The following is a 26,084-nucleotide window of genomic DNA, read 5'->3' as shown; positions in this document are numbered from 1 at the left end:
GTGCAGTCACTTCGGATTCTCGAAATGGTGACAACCACTTCGACCGTCCCTTTGGCTCACGGGTCCAATGGGCTTCATCCTTTATGGGCCATTATCTTGATTACGTGGCAATCTTTGGTTGGTCTCGTACTTCTGGTGCGGGATCCGACACCAACAATTAGCCCCCCAAGTTCTTCGAAGTGCTATTCCAATTCGGAGGACTTTAAATGCTCAAGTTGCCAAAGATTGCGCTCGAGAATCTTTCTGATTTCCCGCCGAAAATCTCATCACTCCTTTAATTTCGGCACTAGCCATTTTTAACCGAGTGACATCTGTCATCATTATGACGGTATATTGATTAATTACTATTAAAACGGGAAAAACCTTCCCACTTCCCACACGACTTCCGAGGCGGTTTCATCATTAGCTTGAGGTAACTTCTTTTCACCATTACTCTCTTCTTTTACTTTTGTACTTTAATCAAAAACTCTCTCTTCTCTTCTTCACAAAAAACCTCTCTTCGCCGGATCTTGAATTTTTCATTTTTATTCGATGACTTCTGATTCTGAAAGACCTGAATCTCCGTCTTACGACGAGAGGCGTTCTAGTAATGACGAATGCACTCGTCCTAACGACATCGCCGGTCCTCATTACAAATCCACCTGTACTCTTCAATCCCTTGAGCGATTGAAGGGGCTTTGTCAAATTCCTCCTGAAATTATAGCGGAGGCGCAAATAGCCGACCCTACGGAATCTCCTGAGAACCACCGTGCCGGCTACTTTTGTGTTTACGAAATTTACTTCAAGGGCTGCGGATTGACCTTCCCCCTTCCCGAAGCCCTAGTTCGATTCTTGGCGGCTCTTGAGATCGCTTTACCTCAATTAACCCCCAATCTCCTCCGAACCATCCTCGGGATTATAACCGTTGCGGCGGAGGCTGGCTACGTCATTGGAGTCCCCGAGCTGAATGAACTCCTAAGCGTAAGGAGTTCATCAAAGAAAACTGGGTACTTCTCGGCGTATCCAAATGCCAATAGAAACGTCATCTCGCACCTCCCGAACAAGGATGAGAACTGGCACCATCCTTGGTTTCTGATTAAGAAAACTCCTGCTTCGATTGGGAATCTTTCCGATGTACTCCCATCGAAGTGGTCTGCGAAACCTGGTAGAGACTAGGTCGTATATTCCTTTATTGTTTATTATTATTTTTTACTGACCGAATTCGTTGTTTCATTTCGCAGCTTTCATCGCTTCAACTCTCCCGACTGAAGAATTTGTCAAGTTCTTCAAAACAATCCTTGAAGGGGAAACCCTTTGGAATTCTTTTACCCTCGACCGATTTGTCGAGGCCAACCGGAAACTCAGGATGAGTCCTCCCAATCTACTTCATCGTCTTCCGCCTCCTCCCTCAACTCAGGGAATGTCAGCTCGGGCCCTCGCTGCCCAGCGTAAGAAGCTCTCCAAACCGATAGCAGAGGCTTGTGATGAAAACAAGGCGTTCCTTGCGACCGCCATCGACAAAAAAGATTACAGCAGGACCCTGCTGGTTGATGACAACAGCTCCGAGGGAGCCAGATCCGTTGCTGCTTATAGGTTAACACCTCGCCGCGAACGCCGCGACGAGCGTTCTCCTCAGAGAGAGCGGTCTCCGCGTCGTGATTCTCCTCGTCCTCCCCGAGACGATTTCAGCAACGAACCTCTTAAGAATTTGGTTCGTAAGAAGAGGGACAAGTCGTCCCGTGATGACTCGTCTCCGCGAAGGGAGAAATCAAGGGCCCGGACTGACCGTTCACCTCGATCATCCCCTTCTGCTGAACCAATGGGTCCTCCCCGACCTGTTGACATGTCTTCTTCTTCCCAGCCCGTCAGTGAAAAGACTGCTCGAAGTGCATCCCCTAAAAGTGGAGATTCTGAATCTCGAGATGCTCCCTCGAGGCTGAAGCCTGTTCTTGTCCCTCAAGTCAAATCGCTTTCAGGTTTGGTGATTTACACATACTTAAACTTTTTGTCTTTATTAAAATTCCAATTTTTACAACTCTTCCTTCTTCGCAGCTATGGAGAAAGAGGGCAGCGTCTTCCGATGCTTCAAGACCCGATCGGGTTCGATCCTGCCAGACTTCGACAAATGGCGCCCTGCGATTCGTGAACGCTATTTGCTTCACGCGCATCACTCATCTCGGGTTAGTTCCGTTTTTTTTTTTATTGCATTGCCATTCCGCGAACTAACTCGCCATCCCGGGTTCATGAATAATGCCAGGCTCATAGCGAATTTAACGACATGATCGAACATTACGAAGGGTTGGTCATTGGACGGGAGAAGGAGATTGACATGTGGAAAAAGAAACTCTCTGCCCTTGAGGCTGAACTCAGCTCTTCTGTCGGCTCCAAGCACGATCTGGAGGACAAGGTCGACAGTTTAACATCAGAGCTTGCGCAGATAAAGGGGGAGCTACAGGGTCAGTACGACCAGAACTTCAAGCTCCAGGAAGAGTTTTCTGGTGTTCAGGGTAGGCTTCAAGAGTCCGAATCAAACGCTGATTCCCTGAACAACCAACTCATCGAGCTTAACGCAAAGTACAAGGCGATTGCCAAATTGCGTGACTCCGAGTTGGCGAGGTCGGCATCAAAAGCCAGAAAAGAGGTTAAGGGACGCAGGATGGAGTTGATCCAAGGGGCCATCCGATTCATGCAGACTGAGAAGGCTAGGTCTGATTTGGAATCGGACATCAAGGAGCACGAGAGCAACCTGATCCTGCTGGATCAAATCCATGATACAGATTTCTCCGAGGAGCAAGAGAGAACCGAACTGTCGGCTAATCTTTCTGAAAAGCGGAGTCGCTTGGCAGCTCTTCCTACTTCGACCTTCAACCCTCAGGACTTCGAGGAATTCTTCACTGAATCGCCTCCTATAAGTGAATCAGGTCTAGACTGGGCAGGTAATGCTTGGCTCCTGATATTTATTACCTTTTCTTACCTTGTACCTTTGATTGATTGGAATTATTATTCCTAGGCTCAAGTGAGACGGAAGACGTTGTCCCGCCCGTAGTTCCTATGGTACCGGAGGTCACTCCGGAGGTTGGTTGTACCGTGGAGAGCGGATCAAGAATTTCATCTGACCAAGCAGCTGCCAAGGAGGCGAATGAAGCTTCGACTGTTGAGCCGGATTCCGAGGTGGCTGCTGCTCCGTAGTGGCTGTGTCCACTTTAAATTGGGGATTGTCCCTTTAATTTTTAAGACTTAATTTCGAACTTATTTTTGCCTAAGGAGGCTTTATTTTCTTTTGAACAAGATATTTGCCTGAAGAGGTTTTTAAACCTTTCTAGGTTGCGACCCAAGGGGATTTGGTTAAAATTATATGCGGGTTTGCAAAGTCCGCTTTTTAACCTTTTGTGGCCTTGTGGTTATGCTTTTGAGATTTTTAGGCTGATCAGACCTTTCTCTTTAAAATGCGAGAACTGAGCTCGGCTTAAAGCGAGTTCCCCACTTCGGGTTTAGTCAACTCGATAAACTTGTTGGGCTTGGGCCTTAGAGCATGATTATTGTAAGTCTCTTAGCCAAATCTTAGCCAAATCTTAAGTAATATAAGAATTAAATTAAATGCCAAATGATGTAAATAACTAAGAGACGTTCCTTAGTTAAGAGACAAAAATCTCGTTTCTTCTTCTCTCTCTTCTCTCTCTCTCTCTTACGCAATTTCTTCAGACAAAAACAGAGAAATCAAAACCAATCTGAGGATTCTCCAATGTTCCTCCGGCCGTCCTTCCGCTGTAATCTCATCATCTCCACCGACGTTTGTCGTTCACGGCGTTTTCGGTTAACCTAATCGGCGATGTGGGGTTTCGAAATCGGAGACTATTTTTACAAGATCTCCGAGTTTCGATTTGCAAATCGGAGGTAATGTTTCACCAACTCGGTTTGTCATGGTATGAATCTATCTCTGATTGTATGAATTGATGTGATTAGAGTTTTTAGAAAGTAGGTTTCATGGAATTGGGGATTTGTGTTGAAACTGTTAAGGATTTGGTATTTTCCTCTTGAATTTGATCAAAATTTATGTGTTTTACTTTGAGGTTTTGAATTTGATCAAAAGGTAAAGATGAGTCTTTGGGAAAAAGAAAAGTAGAATTCACTAATTATAATAGAATGCCTAAATTACTAGTTAGATTAGCGGTGTTGATTATCAAAATTGACTTCCACCATCGGTTTCAAAAGCTTGGTTTCATGAGGAAGATGGAGGAGGAGCAAGTTTAGACTAGTGGAGATGAATCGAATTATGGTTTATTATAGATTGTTTATGATCGCTCATATGTTTCCTTCTCATGGGGTGTGATTCACTACAATACATTTTAACAAAATCTAATGTTCTTTTTGACATGGCACTACTTGATTTCTCTGCATTTTTGTTTTATTATTGATGTCGAGCATGCTCACGGGTAAGTTTTCCTTGTCTAGTATCTGATATGCAAATCAACCAATGGAAGTTTTGTATAGATAATTTTACTAAATCTGGAGTGGGAAAGCAATTCAGATTTTGTCAATTGGGTATTTGACTGGTCCAATGTTTTAAAATCTTGATCAGGTTTGAGTTTCATGTGTGCAGTTGAAAGAATGAAAACAAGAATAGGTGAAGCATGGGGAGTCTGCTCACACAAGAAGATCTTGGCCGGCTCTGCGGTGACAACGTTTTGAAACTTGACAAACATTAGTAAAAGTGCTTGTTCTTCGAGTAAACAAAATGCAATTTTGAGTCTTTGTGTTGATGTAACAGAGATAATATAGATTTGATTTAAAAGATGGAGGACATTTGTCTTTGATATGTAAACTGAAGACAAAGAGATGAATAAATTTTTTATGGTTTATGAGTTTTAACTAAAATTATATTCATATCTCTTTAACTTTTTTTTTTTTTTTTTTTTCCTTCTAATGGCTTTTTATTAAAACTTATCAAAGATCATTGTTTACAACGGTATTAAGAAACATTGGACATGATGGTACATACACCATTGGTTTGGAGAAGTTCTAATGGTCTTTGCTAGTAAATCCGCACACTGATTTTGTTGACGATGCGTGAATAGAAACTTTGCATCCGGAAACTTATCTCTCCATCCCCATATCGTGTTTAAGAAGTGATTGAGCCGTGGGTTCAAAGCAGAGCCATTGATTATTCGGATTACATTTTGATTATCTCCTTCGAACTCGACCGCTCGGTATCCTAGTGCCCAAGCTGCTTGCATTGCCCATATTAAAGCCGTGTACTTCGCTTCTTCTGTTGTCATCCTCCCTTGGAATTGACCCATCCCACAATCCTGAAAAACTCCATGAGAATTGCGTATAATCCATCCGAGACCGGAGACTTGATTACCTTCATGGTGTGAGACATCATAATTACAAAGTCATCCTCTTTTCGGTTTTCTCCATTTTTAACTGCGCTTCATGGTGCTATGTCTTTTGACTGAGTTTGGATCATCATGGTGTGTGTTATTCATATCTCTTTAACTTAAACACAAATTTCATACACTTAAAACTTTTTTCATAAACCAATTCCATACATTTACACTAAAATAATTTTCAAAAATTTAATATTTAAGAACCACATGTTAAGAGCCTACCATTAATCAGACAAAAATCTTAACTCAAAAATACTATCTCTTAACAATCACTTTTACAAATAAATTACTTAAATATTGCTAAGAGGTATTTCTAAGAGCCTACCTATAATCATGCTCTTAGAAACTTTTGTAGTTAATGCGACGGTTGCGCTTTCCCTTCTTATAAGTAAAGAAAACGGCTCGTCTTTAATGCAATAACTGCCTTTTCTCGATTTCCAAAAATGGTTTAAACCATTCGGACACACTACCATTATTGGGTTTATGGTTCCAAGACAAACCCTAAATCATTATAAATAAAGGCTTACCTACTTCTAAGCTTTATTTACACACGATTTTAGAATCTTACTTGAGAAATATTTTGAGAATGGAAAACGAAGGAGTAGCCCCCATCGACCCCGGCAGCCCACTTTTCTTGTCCGGCGACGGATTTGAACCGGCCGGCGTTCTCTTTCCTCACGCCGTCTTTCACTTCCCTTCAAAGGAGAAGAAAGAGGCTTGCGACTTTATCGACAAGGTAAATATTTAAAGTTTTTGACTCAAAAACTTTTTGCTTCATCTTATTCACTCATCTTTATGCTAGGTGGCCGACAAGCACCGTCGCTTATGTGAAGAGAGGCAGCGGCTGGGCCTCAAAAGGCAAACACTCGAGGCTCGCATCGCTCGGGTGGAGAGGAAGATACGGGCCTTGGAAAGTGATCCCTTCCAATGGGAATGGCGGAATTTCGATTCTGTTGCTAAGATCCCGAAGATGCTTCGGATGTATCTTCGCGCCAAAGGAGTTCCGGGTCCCGTGAACGCCCCTGTCTGCGCCGTTCCATCTGACAGTGAAGAGGAAGACGATTTGGAGGAGGAGGCCAGCAACTGTCGGAAACGCGTTCGGGATCGTTCCGAAGTGGATGTCAAGAACAAGGCGTCCACTTCGAAGACTAAACCGGCGATGAAGGAGCCTGTTCCTGAGCCTCTCCCATAAATGTTCTTTAACTTCTTCACTTATTTTAAACTCGTAATGGGCTTCGGCCCCTTTTTATTTTATGGAAATATTTGCAACTTTCCTTTCTTTTCAAATATTCTCGGAGATGCGCCTTTTAATGCAGGATCTGTTCGAAGGCATAAATCTCTCCGCGAATCACTCCATTCTTTGGATAGAATCCGCAGCTTGCTAAGGATATGGGGTTCCTATAAATTGTAGTCTCAATTTCCCTTTACTCCTCACCATTCTTTTCATTTTAGTAGGTATGGAGTTCAATCTTCGCTGTTCAGAATCTATGCCTGACTTCTCCAGAATCGGAATGATGAGCGAAGATGTTCCAAATGAGCCAAACAGGCGGCCTCCTCCACTTCGCGGCATCTTGAGATCTCAGATCCGAGCCCCATGTGCTTTGATCAGGGATCTCCCAATCAGGGACCAAGGAACAGCGACGGCGTTCATAGAGGCACTCGAGCTTCAACACCGGAAGCTTATGTCGGAAAAGAGGAGACTTCGGAAGAGGATTAACCGGATGCAACGCAGGCTTACTACGGTGTCAAGAGATCTTCACATCCTTGAATCTCACCCCGGAGAGTGGATTGAACTTGGAATTTCAGACTTTGCTCGAATTCCGGACTGCATGATGCCAATCCTCGATCTTGCTGGTCAAGGAGTTGAAGTGTTCTGCTCGTCAACAAGATTTCCATAGTCCGAAGTGTACGATGAGGGATATTCCGTCTTCTAAATAATGCTTTATTTCCAATTCCTTATATGTTCGCTTAGCCGAACCTTCCTCCTTTAATAAAGAAATAAAACAAATTTTTATTAATAGCTGAACTCGTTTTCGAGCTGCCTACGTACCCATCTCGGGATCAAGCCACACCGTAGTTCATGTACATAAACAATGCATGTAGCTTTAAACATAAAATTTCTTTAGGTTGATCACATTCCAAGGTCGCTTGACTGGATTGTCTTCTAAGTCTTTCAACCTATAAACACCGTTCCGAACCACTTCGGTAATAATGTAAGGTCCTTCCCAATTAATACCGAGTTTACCGGCACCTTCTTCTTTTCTATTGTCAAAGACGCGCCTTAATACATAATCTCCCACGAAGAACGGCCTACTTTTAACCTTAGAATTGTAATACCGGGCTGCTGCCTGTTGGTAATTCTGGATCCGAATTAGAGCTTGATCACGCCTTTCATTTATGGTATCTAGTGAATCATTAAGCATTGCTGAATTTTCTTCCTCATTTAACGGTGCTTCTGTTCGACGAAGTCCGGGCACATTGAGTTCAGCTGGTACTACCGCCTCCATGCCATAAACCAAAGAGAATGGAGTTTCTCCTGTAGGTCGCCTAGGGGTTGTACGATAGGCCCACAGGACGGGTTGGAGTTCTTCATACCATCCTCCCTTTAGATGACTTAAGCGTTTCTTGAGATTGCTTAATATTGTCTTGTTCGCGGCTTCAGCTTGTCCGTTTCCTTGCGGATATCGTGGAGTAGAATAACTAACTTTGATTCCCCAGTCCGCACAAAAGGCATCAAACTCGTGTGAAATGAATTGTGGCCCATTATCAGTGACTATTTCGTATGGAACTCCATGTCGACATATAATGTTTTTCCAAATAAAGGTCTTCACCGCCGAATCCTTGATACCGACATACGCCTCAGCTTCAATCCATTTTGAAAAGTAGTCCGTAAGGACTAAAAGGTACTGTACACCTCGAGTTGATTTGTGCAATGGCCCAATGATGTCCATTGACCACCTCATAAACGGATATGGGGCAGAAATGGAGGAGAATAATTCCGACGGTTGATGGATCAATGGTGCATGGAGTTGGCAGCGCTTGCATCTTTGGGCGAACTTAACACAATCTGTGATCATAGTGGGCCAAAAATACCCCATTCTTTTAACTTTAAAAGCCATAGCTCTTCCTGATGAATGACTCCCACACAATCCTTCGTGCACCTCGCTCATGACGATTTCGACTTCGGGCCCAAAAATGCATAATAGGTAAGGGTCACTGACACCTCGTCTATACAACGCATCCTTTGACAGACAAAATTTCGCGCTAACGACTTTCATTTTCCTGGCCTGCCATTTATTCTTTGGGAGCTCACCTGTCATGATGTAGTGCTTTATTGGCTCCCTCCAGTCAGCCCCCCAGTCTTTAGCCGGAATTTGGTCAACTTTGTGAAATATCCGTGGCTCTGGTTCGGGATGTTCGTTTGGTTCAAGAATATTCTCTTCGATTAATGGCTCGGTTTCTAACATCGTTTCTGGAATCACTTCTTCAGCTAAGACAACGGGTTCCTTGTTAGATGTATTTGATCCCTTTGATTTTCTGCGTTTGCTGGGTGGCGGTTCGATCTCTGGTTCGCCACGGTCACGTGCCGCTGCTTGAGACCTTGTGACGACGAGGGTTTCCTTGCTGTCCTGAATGCTTCGCTCCGAGATGCATTCTACTGGAATAACTCTCTTTAACTCAGGATCTGATGTTGACGCCAATGCGGCAAGTGCGTCTGCAGTTGTATTCTCTCCCCGAGGTATGCGGATTAATTCGAATTTCGAGAAATTCCTAGATAAATCCTTTACCACTTCAAGGTACGCTTCCATTCTTGAATCTTTCGCTTCATAGTCTCCATTAAATTGGTTAACTACTAATTGCGAATCGCAATAAGCCAGTATTTCCTTAGCTCCAACTCCTTGTGCTAGTCGAAGTCCGGCAATAAGGGCTTCGTATTCCGCCTCATTGTTGGAGGCATTGAATAACAATCGGAACGATTGTTCTAGAATTTCTGACGTTGGAGATTCCAACTTGATTCCCACTCCGGATCCTTGTTTTGTTGAAGACCCGTCTACGTGTAATTTCCAAGTTTGGTTCTCCGGTTGCTCTATCGTTCCAGGTATTGGTAGTTCGGTCAGGAAATCTGCTAGAACCTGAGCCTTCATGCTGATCCGGCTTTTGAACTCTATGTCGTACTCGCTTAATTCCACCGCCCATTTCGCCAAACGTCCGGACTGACTTGGACTATGAAGTATTGTTCGGAGCGGTTGGTTAGTTAATACTTCAACCGGATGGGATTGAAAATATGGACGCAGCTTCCGAGCCGAAGTTACCACCGCGAGTGCAAGTTTTTCCATCATTGTGTATCTGGATTCCGGATCCGTCATTGACTTGCTCACGTAGTAAATTGGTTTCTGCTCCCCACGGTCTTCCCGAACCAAGACTCCACTAACCGCGTGGTTTGAAACTGATACGTACAAGTAAAGTTTTTCCTCCACTTCCGGTTTGGACAGTACAGGTGGAGTGGTTAAGTATGCCTTAAGCTGCCCAAAAGCTTCTTCACACTTCTCATCCCAAAGGAATCCTTTGTTCCCTTTTAGAATTTGGTAGAAAGGCAAAGACTTATCTGTTGATCTCGAGATAAAACGATTCAAAGCCGCAATCCGCCCAGTCAACCGTTGTACTTCTTTGAAGTTTCTTGGAGATGGCATGTTTAGAAAGGCGTTAATTTGATTTGGATTGGCTTCAATCCCTCTTTCTGTCACGATATAGCCAAGAAATTCTCCGGATGGGACTCCAAATGTGCACTTCGCCGGGTTCAGCTTCATTTGATATTTATTAAGAATATCAAAACATTCCTCCAAATGTTTAACATGATCTTCTTTTTTTAACGATTTAACCAACATATCATCTATGTAGACTTCCATAGTCTTCCCGAGGTGATTGTGAAACATTTTGTTCACCAACCGTTGGTAAGTTGCTCCTGCATTTTTCAAACCAAAAGGCATTACCTTGTAACAGTAGATACCTCTATCTGTGATAAATGACGTCTTTTCTTGATCGTCGGGGTTCATCATTATCTGATTATAACCCGAGAAGGCGTCCATGAACGTTAACAGCTCATTTCCAGCGGTGGACTCTACAAGTCGATCTATATGCGGGAGCGGGAAACTATCTTTGGGACATGCTTTATTCAGGTCTGTAAAATCGATGCAAACCCTATCTTTCCCGTTCTTTTTCTTGACGACGACAGTGTTTGCTACCCATTCCGAATATTACACTTCTCTTATGGACCCTATCTTCAAAAGTTTATCCACTTCGTCATTTACTATTTTTGCTCGCTCTACTCCAAGCTTTCTTCTTTTTTGTTTCACCGGTTTGAAGCTCGGATCCACGTTTAGTTCATGACAAATTATACTTGGATTTATGCCAGGCATGTCCGCTGCTGACCATGCAAATGATGCTTTGTTTTTCCTTAAGAGTTCGATCAAAGCTTCTTTTATTTGGTCAGTCAATGTTGCTCCAATTCGAACTTTCCGATCTGGTTTGTCTTCTTCCAATACAACTTCGACTACCACATCCTCCTTTCCCTGCCCACTAGGAAATTTTTGCCTTAGTCCTTCTTTTGCGGGCTTTGTTAATTGTTATTGGATCTTCAAACGGTGGCTAGCTAAGTAACACGTCCGTGAAGCTTCTTGATCTCCCCGAATTGTTTCCACCCCATTTGATGTTGGAAATTTGATACATTGATGGTATGTAGAGGGGACTGCTTTCATTCGATAAATCCAGGGAGTCCCGAGGATGATGTTGTAAGCTGCGGGCTTATCGAAGACAACGAAGTTCACGATCTTCGATACCTTCTTGGTAAGGACTGGTAGCTTGATTGTTCCGAGAGACATGGCTGATTCGCTTGTGAACGCAACTAACGGAGATGGGGGTCCTACTATGTCTCCTCGGCTGATTCCCATTTTTTCTAGAGTACTTAAAAAGATCAAGTCGACCGAACTGCCTGTATCTATAAGGATCCTTGATACTTCGAAGTTAGCGACATCAAGAGTAATGACTAGAGCATCGTCATGCGGTCTTTCGAGATGCCGCGTTTCTTCTTCGTTAAATGATATTGAAGCACCTTGAAAATCAATTTCTTCGCTCAAGCTTGCTTTGAGTAAGACATTTCGTCTATGTTTTTTGATGGAACTTATTGAATCTCCGCAAAATCTGGAACCTCCTAGAATCACATTGATCTTACCCTTCGAACTCCTTGGTTCTTCCTCGTTGGATAACCTTGGTCTTTTGGAATCTTGATCTTTGGAGTTTTCCTTTGCTTTGTGGTATTCCTTCACAAACTCTTTTATATCGAATTTGGAAAGATCGCCACTAGCCCAAAGTTCTGCGAGGTGCTTTTTAAGAACGCTGCAATCCTTGGTTAAATGTCCGGTTACTTTATGAATGTCGCAATATAGACTTTCATCACGGACCCAAGTGTTTGATCTTCCTTTCCCTTGGAATTGCTTTCCAACGGTATTGTTGAAAGGTTGCGACCCAAACTTCTTTGGTCCCTTGCTCTCCCTAGGCTCGAACTTCCTGGCAGGGACGGTGATTGCTGGCTTTTCTTGCTTATTTCTTTTGGCAAAACTTTCTTTTTCGTCCTCTACCTCCATCCAGTTGTTCGCGCGAAAGAGTGCATCCTGAATTGTGTCTGGTTTATGAAGTATTAAGTCTTCTTTAAACCTTGAATCATGTCGCAATCCTTTTCGTAAGGCAGACAAAGCTGATTGCTGCGAGATTCTTGGGAGCTTTGACAGCACTCCTTTGAATTTGGTGATGAAAAATCGAAGTGACTCATTAGATCCTTGCGATAAGTTCCAAAGATCGGCATCTGAAACGCTTTTATCCATAAGGATGGAGTATTGCTTTAAGAATACGGCTGATAGTTCGTCGAAATTACTGATCGAACCCGGCTCTAATTGGGTGAACCACATTAGAGCTTGGCCACATAGATTCTCCGAAAAAAAGCTTGCAGTAGCCTGCGTCCTCATCAGCTTCATCCAACTCGACTCTTCCTGCAGCGATCAGAAAAGCTGCGAGATAGTTTTTTGGATCCTCCAATCCGCTGTAAGGGTCCAACTTGAGTTTTCGGGAATCTTTGATCCTCAAACTTGCTATTCCCGAGATGAAAGGTGTTCGCCTAGCCTCTTCAATGACTCGATTGATGTCTGGCTCTGAACTTGTAGCTTGATGAAATTTTGATTTCATTTCTTTTAATTCCTGGCTAACCTTCCTCATGGTCTCGAACTGGTCGAGGTTCTCCTGCTCGTACTGAGCTGCAAGTTGTTCTTCATCCCCGAGCTGCGTCTCTTCCTCCAACGTCTGAGCTACATTATTAGTAGCACCGGGGGTTGTTTGTCCGCTGGTTTCATTTCGTGCAGCGGAACTTGGCGAGTTGAATATCTCTCTTCGGATTCCCATCGGGTTTCCTGCACTTAAAGAACGAACACGAGTTTGTATAGTATTGACGTTTTGACTAAGAGATACCTGGGATGTTTGCAACGTATCGACGGCCTTTTCCACATCCGAGAACTTTTGTGATATGTCCGACATGGTTTGCTGCATAGCTTTGAGGGTTTCGGCCAATGATGTCTCAGCGGCGTCTCCTCCGGACATTGTTGCTTATCTCGGAAGTGTGAAAAAGAAAAAATCTGACCACTCAAGAACCTTCGATCCCCACAGACGGCGCCAAAATGTGGATGTCGGATTCACACACTCAAGTATTTTATTAAGTAGGAAAGATTATTCTTGAGGGACAAAAAATGAATATGTAAAAACTTATAAATTGCTACGAGAATTGCTATTGTATTTCTTTTTTGAGAGGAAGCCCCCCTTTACATGGCCATTGGCCTCTATATTTATACATAGATAAACGACATTAAAATGAGAAATTAAGTACAATTATTCCTTCTTAAATGTGTCCGTTTTGATTCTTCGACTTTAATGCTCAACGTTTGAATTTGAGTTGACTCTGATCTTTATGGGCCTCGCCTCTTTTGGCCCAAGTGTCCTTGAACCGACTTTCCCGTGTCTTCTACACCGAACTCGTGTCACAGTGCAGTCACTTCGGATTCTCGAAATGGTGACAACCACTTCGACCGTCCCTTTGGCTCACAGGTCCAATGGGCTTCATCCTTTATGGGCCATTATCTTGATTACGTGGCAATCTTTGGTTGGTCTCGTACTTCTGGTGCGGGATCCGACACCAACAATATTATATAAGATTGCACAAGTTCGTTATTATAGCAATTGATAAAAACGTAGAACGATTGATTTCTGAAATGAAAGTAAAAGTTCGTTACTTTAATTACTTAGAATGACCCATATTTGTAGTGAAATAACTAGAGTGACTCAGTTCTGGGAGCTCTAACTAGACTAACCCATATCTTTTTGACAAAGACATTCTAACCACTTTTTTTAACATTAACAAAACTGCCATTATGAATTATTTTTAGTAAAAAGTAAACTAAAAAGAAAGAAAAATATTAAAATCTAAAATTCATGTTTTCTTTTTCACATTTTTCTCTCGACACTTCACTTCTCTCTTCCTCCAAAACCTAGCCGCCACCTCTCTTCTAAATTCCGTTTGTCGTAACTCCGACCGCTGTGCTTCCGTCCGGCTTTGTCCACCAGTACCTGCCGCTTCATCTTTCTCCTCTCTTGCCCTCTCTACCGCTTCTCCCTTTTCCGCTGGAAACCATCGCTTCTCTCTTCTCCGCCGCTTCTACTTCATCTTCTTAGGCTTCGCCGCCAACATCTATGTCGGATTACGTCACCAGCAGCAGCAACGTTGAGGTTTTCCTTTGATTTATGGTTTATATTTTTATAAAATGAGTTGGAAAAACATATTGCATGAAAGGTGTTCGATGAAATGTCAGTCTTGACGGCAGACTTATTTGTTAATTATCACATATTTATTTGTTGCTCATCACAGACTTGTTTGTTCGTTTTCGTAGATTTATTTGTTGCTCATCGCAGATATGTTTTAAGTAATAACAATTTTATTAATGTCTATTGCAGGATCATATTGCGAGTATCTTTGTTGGTTGCATTGTTTTGTTGGTTGTATTTTGATTGCATATCCTTTTGTTAGTGTTTTTAGATTTAATTGCTGCTCATCACAGATTTGTTTGTTTGTTGTATTGTTTTGATTGCAGATTTATCATTACAGATTTGTTTGTTGGTTGCATTGTTTTGATTGCAGATTTATTGGTTCTCGATGGGTTCTGTCTAGTCATCAACATAGATTCCGGTGGAGTTAACTTCAGTGACTATGAATTTCGCTGGTTTGTGTTTACTAAGACACAGATTTGTTAGTATCACCACAGATTTGTTTTGACATAACCACAGATTTTTTTTAATATGTTCACAGACTTGTTTTAAGTATGTCCACAGTTTTGATTCGTTGATCACAGATTTGTTTTGAAAAATGCATCTAGGATTCTGGAGAAGAAAAAAAGTGCTTAGCCTTAGGATGGCAGTTTGATGGACTTAACGATGGGAACATTCAGGCATTGCGGGATAGATTAGGAGCTGAGATGTTTGAGGAAGTTCCACCGACGGGAGACGTAGCATTGACTAATCCATTGCCTCGTCGTGCAGAGTTCGAGATCCCTTATCTCAATGATCACTCAGAATGAGTCTCTTTATGATATGGTCGTGGTTGCATTTGGTTTTGAGTCAGATGTTGCAAGTTTTCTTATTTAGGAATGTTATTGTTTCCACAGACTTTTTTGGTGTGAACCAATTGTTGCAGGTGTTACCACCGACTTTTTTGGTGTGAACCAGTTATTTTATCTGAGTGTCATTGTAACCACAGAATTTTATTAGAACATGTAAGACGTGAATTCTTATAGATACAAGTTCCATAACAACACATACAAGTTCCATAACAACACACATGTTCTACAATAACACATTAAAGTTTGACATGTCAATACAGACGTCTTACATGTTCAACAACAACACTCATACAAGTTTGAAAAATACAACAAAAGTTTAGAACAGAGATTACTTCATCAAGTTTATGCATTCTTGCATGTTTTACGATTATGCCCAGTTTCATTACAACTGGTACACGTGTGTTGTTTCCTAGGCCTCTTATTCTCCATGGCTTTCTGACATATTTAAATCTTGACTTTTTAGGCCTACCTGGTTGTTGTTTCGGAATAGGTGGCGAACACACTTTAGTCGCAACATGCTCTGGTATTGGAAGTGCAAAATCCCTTGGCATGATGAAAATAGGGACCAAATAAGTCTGTGACAACATAAATCTATAGACCAAATAAATCTGCGATAACTTAAATCTACACCACAATGATGAAAATAGGGACCAAATAAATCTGCGATAATTTAAAGTCAAATTTACCCAGTTTGACTCAAAACTTAGCAAAAATAACTAGAATGACTCTCAATCCAGATGGATAACTAGACTAACCCAAATTTTATGTAAAAAGACTATTTAACCTTTCATTATGCCATTTCCTTTAAAAATAAAAACCAAATTCGTTTTTTTAAATTAAAAATCAAATATGACATTTAATTTTAATAAGTCTGCTACATTAAAATTAAATCTGCCATATCCTAATTTTGCAGATTTTTTTAAAAATTGCCAAACATAATCTTGTCGTGATAAGATCCGATAAATCTGTCATGATAAAATAAAAATCTGTCAAAACATGAAAAAATCTGTTGTCACTAAATAGGTCATTCCAATAATTTATTTTTAATTCAAGAAATCTGCTATGAAACACCAGATTTTTGTGAATTAAACATAAATCTGGCATAACATAAAAAAAATCTGTCATAACGTTAAACATATCGGTTGCGACTATATGTCATTCTAGCAATTTTAATTTTTTTAAAACAAATCTGCTATAACATTCCAGATTTTTTGTTAACATTAAAAAATCTGTCATAACGTAAAACAAATCTGTGAGCACTAAAAAGTCAAACTAGTAATTATTTTTTATTAACAAATCTGCTGTATTATGACAGTTTTTTTCCAAAAAATATAAATCTGACGCCACTAGAAACAAAAATCTGCTACATATTATAATAAAACTGTCAAAATTACGAAAGTCTGAGACGTCATCATAAAATAAGTCTGGCAAAGGAAAAAAATCTGCTACAAATTAAATATCTGTCGTAACCATATTCAAATAAGTTTGTGGGAGGAAAAAAACTGCTGTAGAAAATCTGTCGTAGACTATTAAGTCTGTCAGAGAAAATAAATCTGTCACAACGACGCCCACAGACTTTTAACGGCAGATTTGGTTTTTCGAAAAAATTTCACCCACGTTTCAAGAAAAATCAGAGGGTATTATTGACTTTATTTTTTTTCCTAACAAAGAGACAAAGGGTATTTTGGTCAGGAAAATAACTAGATTAACCCATACATTTTATGAGTTATTTTAGTAATTAAACCTTATTTTTGGGTCAAACTAGTTTTTTCCCTAATTTAAATGGAAGGACAAAATAAATCTGCGATAACTTAAATCTAGACCAAATAAATCTAAGATAAGCTAAGGATTGGTCAAACCCTAAATCGGACGATCCAGATTTCTCTATCTTAGATTCTAGAAAACAAATCTGTGGTGTCTTCAAATAAGTCTGTAAAACTATATCTGCGGTCAAAGTGTAACAACAAGTCTGTAGAATATAAGTCTGTAGAATATAAGTCTGTGACAACTAAAAAGGTAGTTAAGTCTGCGACAACTACGACACATATATCTGTGATGATGGGAAATAAATCTGTGATTCATAATATATCTACCGTCAAGAGGTAAAACTCTGTGATCACTAAGAGTCAGTCTAGTTATTATCTTTTGCAGTAACAAATCTGCAACAACGTACAGACTTAATATAAGTCGGTAGGTACTATTAATAAGTCTGCAGAAACGTGATTGACAATAAGTCTGTAGGAAAAACAAATCTGTAGAAATAAATCTGCGAAACCTATAAAATCTGCGATGTCTTCAAAGAAAATCTGTAAGACAAGTCTGTGGTAGACAAAAAATCTGTAATAGCCTATAAATCGGTAGCAACCTATGAAAAAATCTGTATACTAAATATGTGGTAGAAATAAATCTGTAGAACAAATCTGTGGTTCAAAAACAAATCGGCAAGAAAAGAAGTCAGCGATAACGATACAATTAAATGTGTGGCAGATTTATAAATCGGTGGCAGATTTATAAAATCTGTGGCAGATTTCTATAATCGGTGGCAGATTTTTCCTACAGATTTATTTGAGTTCGCAAACATCAGTGGCAAAACTGTAAATAATGATAGGTTTTTCTGTAAATAACGGTAACTTTTGCCTAGCTGGCATTTTTTTTTAATGGCATTTTTGTTATTATGATTTTCTGTACAAAGCTTTATATGGGTATTTTGGGGATTAAAAAAAACGAAAACACTCTAATTATTATTAAAAGATATGAGTCATTCTAGTTATTAATCCCCATAGGTTTTCCAATGGACTCTCTTCTAGATCGCTGCGTCCATTGTGTCCTCTCCTCTCCCTTCACCGCCTCTTTTCCCTTTGATCTCTGTTTTTCTTCTTTCCTCTGCTTTTCCCAATCTAGTCTGTGAGAGTCAAGATTTGTACTCCGTTTTGAAGATCTCCTGCAATAGCAGCGCCACTCACTATTTCTAGCGTAAAGCTAAGATTCTGTCTTCTTTTTCTGTGCTTTTACTCTCTAACCATGTCTAAGAGAGAGAGACCAAGCTGGTATAGGGATTCTCCTCCAAAACAAGCTCCCTTTGCTTTTGAACCTGAGGATGAAGAGGATGTCTTTTTTCTCCCTCCGGTTGATAACACTGCTATTCTAGCTCGCCTTAACTTGAGTTTGGTGGGACGGATGTTTCACCAAGGTGGTCGGAGCATCGACGCTCTTGTTTCCCTTCTCCCTAAAGAACACATCTGGGACGTTGAAGGACGTGTTAGAGGTGTTTCTCTCGGTGAGTCTCGGTTTCAGTTCTTCTTTGAATCCGAAGCAGACCTCTTGAAGATCTTGAACAAACGCCCTTGTCACTTTAACAAGTGGTCATTTGCTCTTGAACGTTGGGTACCAAACTCTGGAACTTCCTTCCCCGAAAACATGACCTTTTGGGTCAGATCTGAAGGTCTTCCAGCTGAGTTTTGGAAGGAGGTAGCCTTAAGGAACTTTGCCAGCACTCTTGGGGTGGTCCATAGAGTGGACTCTACCAATGGTAGGTTCCAAATCTCTGTTAAAGCAGATGCTCCTTTCCGCTTTAATAAGAACGCTCAGCTTCCCACAGGCGAGATGGTGAAAGTTAAATTGTTCTATGAGAAGCTCTTTCGATGGTGCACCTATTGTCGCCGTATCTGTCATGAGCTTGACTCGTGCCCTCTTCTTGATTCTTCTCAACGACGCGCTCTGATTGCTGAGGAGGAACAGAGGAACCCTCGGTTCTCCAGTAGAGGGGAGAGCTCAAAAATTCCCCCTCTCCCTTCTCTTGACCCCTCGGTCTCGCATCGTGTTGGTCATGGAAGGAGGAATCTTCCTCTAGCTACAGGCCATTCCTCTGAGAAACTGCTTTCATCCTCAATTCACGCTGCTAGAATTGGGAGCTATCGTCAGCAACAACATCAGTCCCTTAAGACTTCTCTCCGTGTCCCAGTGTCTTCTAACCTGGTGAATCATACGTCTCGAAGGCGCCCTCCCTCCTCAGAAGTCTCTAGGGGCAGCGGAGGTGAGGATGGTCGAAAACGGCGCTTTGATGACTCTTTCTCTCAGGAGAAGAACATGGAACCAGCCAGTAAGGGTCGTAAGGGTCCCTCTCTCATTCCTCCTTCGCAACTTCCTAGTCACAAACCTTCACAAGGAGTTGAGCCATCGCCATCTCAAATCTCAGACTCTCAACTCACCGTATCAGACGCTCTTGTTGCTCCTTCAAGAGCAAAGCAAGGAAATTCTTCCCCGGAGTTTAACAGGGAACGACCATTTAAACTTCATCTCTCTAGAAGAAGCTCTGCTTTGGAGAAAGGGAAAGGCAAGGTCGGTGAGCAATCTCTTCCCATCCCAGCAGTCTCCTCGGAGATGGGGAGCTCAGCGAAGAAGTCGCTTAATTTTGATCATCCGACTCCCTCCTCTCAGATCCCTTTGTCTCCAATCCACTGTGCGCCCCTGTTGATGGATCCTAGACGGAAAAACGCAAAAGCTGGTATGATATTACGGTGGAGGAGGAAGAGGAGGAAGCTAGGCTTCTTGCCGCCGGTCCTGATACGATTTTGGCTGCGAAGTTTTCTCAGGCTGTCTCCTTTTCCAGTCCAGTTGGTACTCAACTAGCTCGATCTGAGTTCAATCCCCACGTTGACCCACTCTCGGAGGCTTTAAATCTTGAATGGACGGCAGAGGATGCAGCGGCTTACTTTGACGATGATGACCTGCTACGCGATGAGATAGAAGAGAGCCTCCAGGTCTGTCCGGTTTCGACGACTCAAGAAGCTAGCGGGCAGACGACGGTTCCGGCAATGACATCAGCTCCGCCGGCGGCTGCGTTGAAGACTCAGGCGACTGGATCGAAGATGGAGTCTGTTTCCGAGGATCCACCTATTGCTGGGCCTTTGGGTAAAAAGGAGCCCACTAAGAGAAAGTCTGAGGCCCGTCAACGGAGAGCTCAAGCCAATTCAGGCATGCTGGTCAATATGGCCTCAAGAAAAATCCAGAATCTCAAAGGTAGATCCCCGAGTAAGAGGCTGGCCAACAAAGCCGGTTCGTCTAAACCGGGTTCTTCTCGTCGTGCAGCCTCGGTTCCAAGGGGCAGAGTTCTCCCGTCTTCAAAGACCAAGACTTCAAGTGCGCCCGGTGTTTCGGTGGGATCCCCGATTCCCCCCGCAACCAACCCATGAGACTTCTAGCTTGGAATTGTCAAGGGGCGGGTGCTCAGCTTACCACCCGCCGACTGGAAGAGATGTGTCGGATGTACTCTCCAGGTTTTCTTTTTTTATCGGAAACTAAGAACGATCTTGTACATCTTCAGAATATGCAAGTTTCGTTAGGTTTTGATTGCCTTAAGACTGTTGAACCGATTGGTAACAGTGGCGGGCTCGCTCTTTTGTATTCGAATGATTATCCGGTTGAGTTTGTTTTTGTGAGCGATCGGCTTATTGATATTTCTACTATTATTGATGGAAACCGAGTTTTTATTACTTTTGTTTATGGTGATCCGGTAGTTCAATACCGAGAATTAGTTTGGGAGCGGTTATCTCGTATTGGCATTTCACGCTCTGATCCATGGTTTATGATTGGTGACTTTAATGAGATTACCGGAAACCATGAGAAGAAAGGTGGTAAATGTCGTTCGGAACCTTCTTTTCTCCCTTTTCGATGTATGATTGAAAATTGCGGGATGATCGAGGTTCCTTCCTTAGGAAACCTTTTCTCCTGGGTGGGCCGCAGAAGTTGTGGGCCCTCAGGCCGTCGAGTGCGCCAACTTATCAAAGCCCGGCTTGATAGAGCGTTGGCAAATGAAGAATGGCATTCCATTTTTTCCCACACGAATGTGGAGTATCTAAAATTATGGGGTTCCGACCATAGACCCCTTCTAGCTTCAATTCAAAACAGTCCTCCCCGAGCTCTTAAGCAATTCTTTTTTGATAAACGGTGGTTAGGTAAACCGGGGTTTAAGGAGTCGGTCTATGAAGGCTGGAATTTCCCTTCGCTTGAAGGAGGTATCTTTACACAGAGAGTAAAGAATTGCAGACGATCCATTTCTAAGTGGAAAAAATCGAATTCTACGAATTCGGAGAAACTGATTAAGGAATTACAAGATAAAATTGATAGCGCTCAAGAAGATGATTCCATTTCTGCTGAACAGCTTCTTGCCCTAAAATGGAGACTCTGTGACGCTTATAGAGAAGAAGAGATCTTTTGGAAAATGAAGAGCAGAGAGACTTGGTACAAAGAAGGGGACAAGAATACTAAATTTTTCCATGCTATTACTAAACAGCGTCGAGCCCGAAATAAGATTTTGGGTCTCTTGAATAAGGATGGCATGTGGGTGGACAAGGAGATGGGTATCGAGCGCCTAGCGGTAGACTACTTCAAGGACCTTTTTACCACTTCTGACCCACAAGAATTCCATTCTGTTCTTCAGGATGTGCCAGCTATGATCTCGGAGGATATGAACCAAAAGCTCATTCGAGAGATATCCCCGGAGGAAGTTAAAAAAGCCCTCTTCTCTCTCCACCCAGATAAAGCTCCGGGTCCAGATGGGATGACGGCCCTCTTCTACCAGAAGTTCTGGGACTTGACTGGATCAGACCTGGTTAAATTAGTCCAAGATTTCCACTCTTCTGGATCTTTTGATGACCGCCTTAATGAAACAAATATTTGTCTGATTCCAAAGACGGATAGACCAAGAAAGATGACGGAATTCCGACCAATCAGTTTGTGTAACGTTGGGTACAAAGTTATCTCGAAGATATTGAGTCTCCGGCTCAAGAAGCTTCTTCCGGATCTTATATCCGAGACTCAATCCGCCTTTGTGGCTGGCAGAATTATCACAGATAACATTCTTATAGCCCAGGAAAATTTTCATGCACTCCGAACAAATCCGGCTTGTAAGAAAAAATTCATGGCTATAAAAACAGATATGAGTAAAGCTTACGATCGGGTGGAATGGTCTTTTCTTAAGGCCCTAATGTTGAAAATGGGTTTTTCTCAACATTGGGTAGATTGGATCATCTGCTGTATCTCTTCGGTATCTTATAAAGTTCTTATAAATGGGTCTCCGAGAGGCATCATCCGTCCTTCTAGGGGTCTTCGCCAAGGTGATCCTATCTCCCCTTTCCTGTTCATTTTATGTACAGAGGCATTAGTGGCAAAGCTAAAAGATGCTGAATGGAATGGTCGTATTCAAGGCCTTCAAATTTCCCGTGCAAGTCCTTCCACCTCACATCTTCTGTTTGCCGATGATAGCTTATTTTTCTGTAAAGCAGATCCGACGCAAGGTCGAGAAATAATTAATATACTCCGTACATATGGCCAGGCTTCAGGACAACAACTAAACACTGCTAAATCTTAAGTAATGTTTGGTCATGACGTGGATAACTTAACCCGGAATATCATTAAAGCGACAATTGGAATTCATCGAGATGGGGGTATGGGATCGTACCTGGGCCTTCCTGAACAGATTCATGGCTCCAAAGTTCAAGTTTTCTCATTTGTCAGAGACCGGCTTCAAAAAAGGCTTAATACCTGGTCCGCAAAGTTCTTGTCCAAAGGTGGCAAAGAAGTTCTCATTAAGTTTGTTGCGCAGGCTCTTCCGACATACGTTATGTCGTGCTTCTTACTCCCCAAAGCAATCCGTTCAAAATTAAGTAGTGCCATTGCAAACTTTTGGTGGAAAACCAACGAAAATAGCAATGACATTCACTGGATAGCATGGGATAAACTCTGTACACCTTATGCTGAAGGTGGTCTTGGATTTAGAACGCTAGAGGAATTTAATCTAGCCTTATTGGCTAAGCAATTATGGCGCCTTATCAGATTTCCTAACTCTCTTTTAAGTAGGGTCTTAAGGGGACGTTATTTTCGCTTTAGCGACCCTTTACACATAGGAAGCTCGAATCGGCCCTCATATGGTTGGAGAAGCATAATGGCTGCCAAACCTCTTCTTGTCTCGGGTCTTCGGAGAACCATCGGATCCGGAATGCTAACCAAAGTCTAGGAGGACCCATGGATTCCCACTATTCCTGCGAGAGCTGCCAAGAGTCTTCTTGCCACTAGAGACCCTCTTATCTATGTCAATGACTTGATTGATCAATCAACAAAGCTTTGGAAGCTGGATCGCCTTCATGCGTTGATTGATCCCGCTGATATTCCACTGATTCTCGGGATTCGGCCAAGTCGCACCTACTTGAGTGATGGCTTTAGCTGGTCCTATACCAAATCCGGAAACTATTCTGTTAAATCAGGATACTGGGCCGCGCGAGAGTTATCTCGTCCTACCTGTGACCCCCCTTTTCAGGGACCTGGTGTTACGGCACTTCAGGCACAGGTGTGGAAGTTAAAAACTACGCGAAAGCTTGTGGAAGTCGAAACTCACACAATCAAGATTTGTCTAGGGTTTTATTTTAGGGATACGATAATCGTGAATTCTCAAAGAACAACAGAAACGATTGATACCAAAGATGGTGTTCTTGATATTATTAATGAAAAGGTGACTTTGATCGTACAAGAGTTTGATCGTAAAAGAAAAAAGTGTTTGTGCTGTGAGAGTTTTGCGTAGAGTAATTTCTAGAGCGATATTGCTTGCCCCTCGTTTGAGCCTTGAGTCTCTCTTTATATAGGGATAATTAACCGCCTCTCCAGCGATATTCTCGGAAGATTTCCATTTATCTTGAAGTCGGCTAGAATATCGCGGATTAGGACAATTTCCTTATTCTTCGGAGTTTTCGGAAGATTTCCTGATTTGAGTTGATCCTTCGCGCTTTTTCCTTATCATTTCCGAGTTTATCGGAAATGATCCTTCTTTTTCGGAAATGACAATGTGCTTGGAAATGATACCTTTAGAGAAGAATATTTACTAAGTCCTTGCTTCGGGCGATGATGAAGACTTCGCCTCGGGGATCTTGTGCAACCGGCTCGGGTACACACAAAGGACTGGCTCGGGTATTCAAAGGTGGCTTCTTCGGGTGTCCCCGAGGTGATGGGCTTAGAAACTTCCGAGGCGGCCAGGCTCGGGTACCCCCGAGGCAATTGGGCTCGGGTGCCTGCGTCGTCTTGTCTAAGTATCCCCGAGGCGATGGGCTCGGGTGCCTGCGTCGTCTTGTCTAAGTATCCCCGAGGCGATGGGCTCGGGTTTCCCCCGAGGCAATTGAGCTCGGGTGCCTTCGTCGTTGTCTAAGTATCCCCGAGGCGATGGGCTCGGGTGCCCCCGAGGCGATTGAGCTCGGGTTCCTTCGTCGTTTTGTTTAAGTATCCCCGAGGCGATGGGCTCGGGTATACTAAATCGATTAGACAGATATCCCGAAGTGAATGACGCGATACCCCGAGGTGATCTCTGAAAGACTCCCGAAGTGTTCTAAGCCTGGCTCGGCGCCAAAGGGTGGAAACCGACCCCAACAGTTAGCCCCCCAGCTCGTTAGATTGGAGAACCAAGCGTGATGAGCTTTATGACATTTAGGCCGAGCCGTTTACTTTGAATAGTTCGGTCCTTTTAAAGTTTTTGGCGATTCGGATTCCTCTATCGTTTCATCTTCTCTTGGCGTGTGACGGTTGGGATTCCTTCTCGAGAAGTGGAAAGGTCCTTTCGCTGATTCCCGAGACTCGTGCAGATGCGAAGTATCTTACTTGCTTCGTTTGTGCCCGACGCGCCTCAGACGCGGATTCGATGCGTTTTATTTGGCTCGTTCGTACCCGACGCGCCCCAAATCTCTATAAATGTTAAGCCTCCGATTCATTTCTTCATTTCGCATTCGCAACGGAAAAATTTTTAAGGTTCGTTTTCTTCTCTCTGATCTTGAGTTCTTGAATTTTCTACTTTTTCCGTTAATATTTCCGTCGTAGCGCCACCGTCATTAGATCTAGGTTGATTTCCCCGATCTGTCAAATTTTTGTTCCTCCGATCAGCTTCTTTAATCTCCCGAGCCAGATAATGTCTCTATCTGATTCCAGCGATTCGCCCCGAGGCGACACTCTTCTTCCCGTCTACAAGAGAAAAAAGGTCTGGAGTTCCTCGAGCGACCCCGAGGCGGACCATCAGATCGTGTTATACCGGGGGAGTGACGCAGAGTCGGCTTCACGGGAAGGAAACCCGAGCCATTTCGTTGCTCGGGAAGATGCGATTGCAAATGTGGCTCGGGATCAGGATTTGCCTGATGATCCCGAGGCGATTTTGAGTAGAAGGAGGGCCCATCCACCGGCAGTTGGTGAAGCTGGAGTATCGTGCTGGCGAAACGCCCCCGAGGCGCCTCTACTTCCTATTAAGGCCGAGGAAGTCCACTACGATTCTGACGAGGCGGCTAGGTTGCTTCAAGCTAAAGTCCGAGCAGCCAAGGGTCAGCAGAAGAGAAAACGAGCCAAGAAGGCTAGGAAACCTGATCCCCCGGGTTCTACTTTATGCACGGAGGATTCCCTTCGGGATCTCAAGGCTCGATTTGGTTTCAGTGAGGGGGTTGAACTGAGACTTCCAACTCCAAATGAGCGAGCCGATGATCCACCCGAGAGGTTTTTAACCCTCTACGAGGGATTCTTTTATCATTGCTTCCTCTGGCTTCCAGTCCCGAGGCCGATTTTGGCGTTTCTGTGGTCGTACAAGATTGCTCTATCCCAGATAACGACCCGAGGCTTGCGGCATCTAGTGGGGATTTTAGTCCGAAGTATTGAGACGGTCAATCTAGTTGACCTAAGCCACTTAAGGAATCTCCTAGAGATCCGGCGAATACCGGGCCCTGTTGAGAGGTTTTACATATCTCCGAAGCCAAATAGGAGGGTTATCGGCGGTTTCCCGAGCAAGGATGAAAAATATACCGACCATTTCTTCTTTGTAGCCTTGAATGAGTATAGTGTCCACGAGGACTACTTAGGAAAAATTGTTGGAAAGTGGAGACAAATCGGTACTACGCCCGAAGCTGTATTTGCTGTCTTGTTCTTCTTTATATATTTTTTTTACTAACCGTTTCTCTTGTTCATGCAGATCGGAACCCGTCGTTTCTCGAAG

At 42.8% G+C, this 26,084-nt stretch overlaps 1 protein-coding gene and 1 long non-coding RNA gene across 2 annotated transcripts in view; both read left to right on the top strand.

The window, feature by feature from the left end:
- LOC9301258 (accelerated cell death 11) overlaps nt 1–26,084 on the top strand; it is a 64,546-nt gene that overhangs the window by 20,072 nt on the left and 18,390 nt on the right. The window lies entirely within an intron of this gene.
- LOC110224731 lies at nt 3,522–4,854 on the top strand. Its single transcript, XR_002329229.1, has 2 exons — nt 3,522–3,873; nt 4,580–4,854. It is a non-coding gene; the product is annotated as an uncharacterized LOC110224731 (long non-coding RNA).

Source organism: Arabidopsis lyrata (genome assembly GCF_000004255.2).
Source record: "Arabidopsis lyrata subsp. lyrata unplaced genomic scaffold ARALYscaffold_8, whole genome shotgun sequence".
In the NCBI taxonomy this organism is placed as follows: Eukaryota; Viridiplantae; Streptophyta; class Magnoliopsida; order Brassicales; family Brassicaceae; genus Arabidopsis; species Arabidopsis lyrata.
This window is presented reverse-complemented; position numbering and strand designations above follow the sequence as displayed.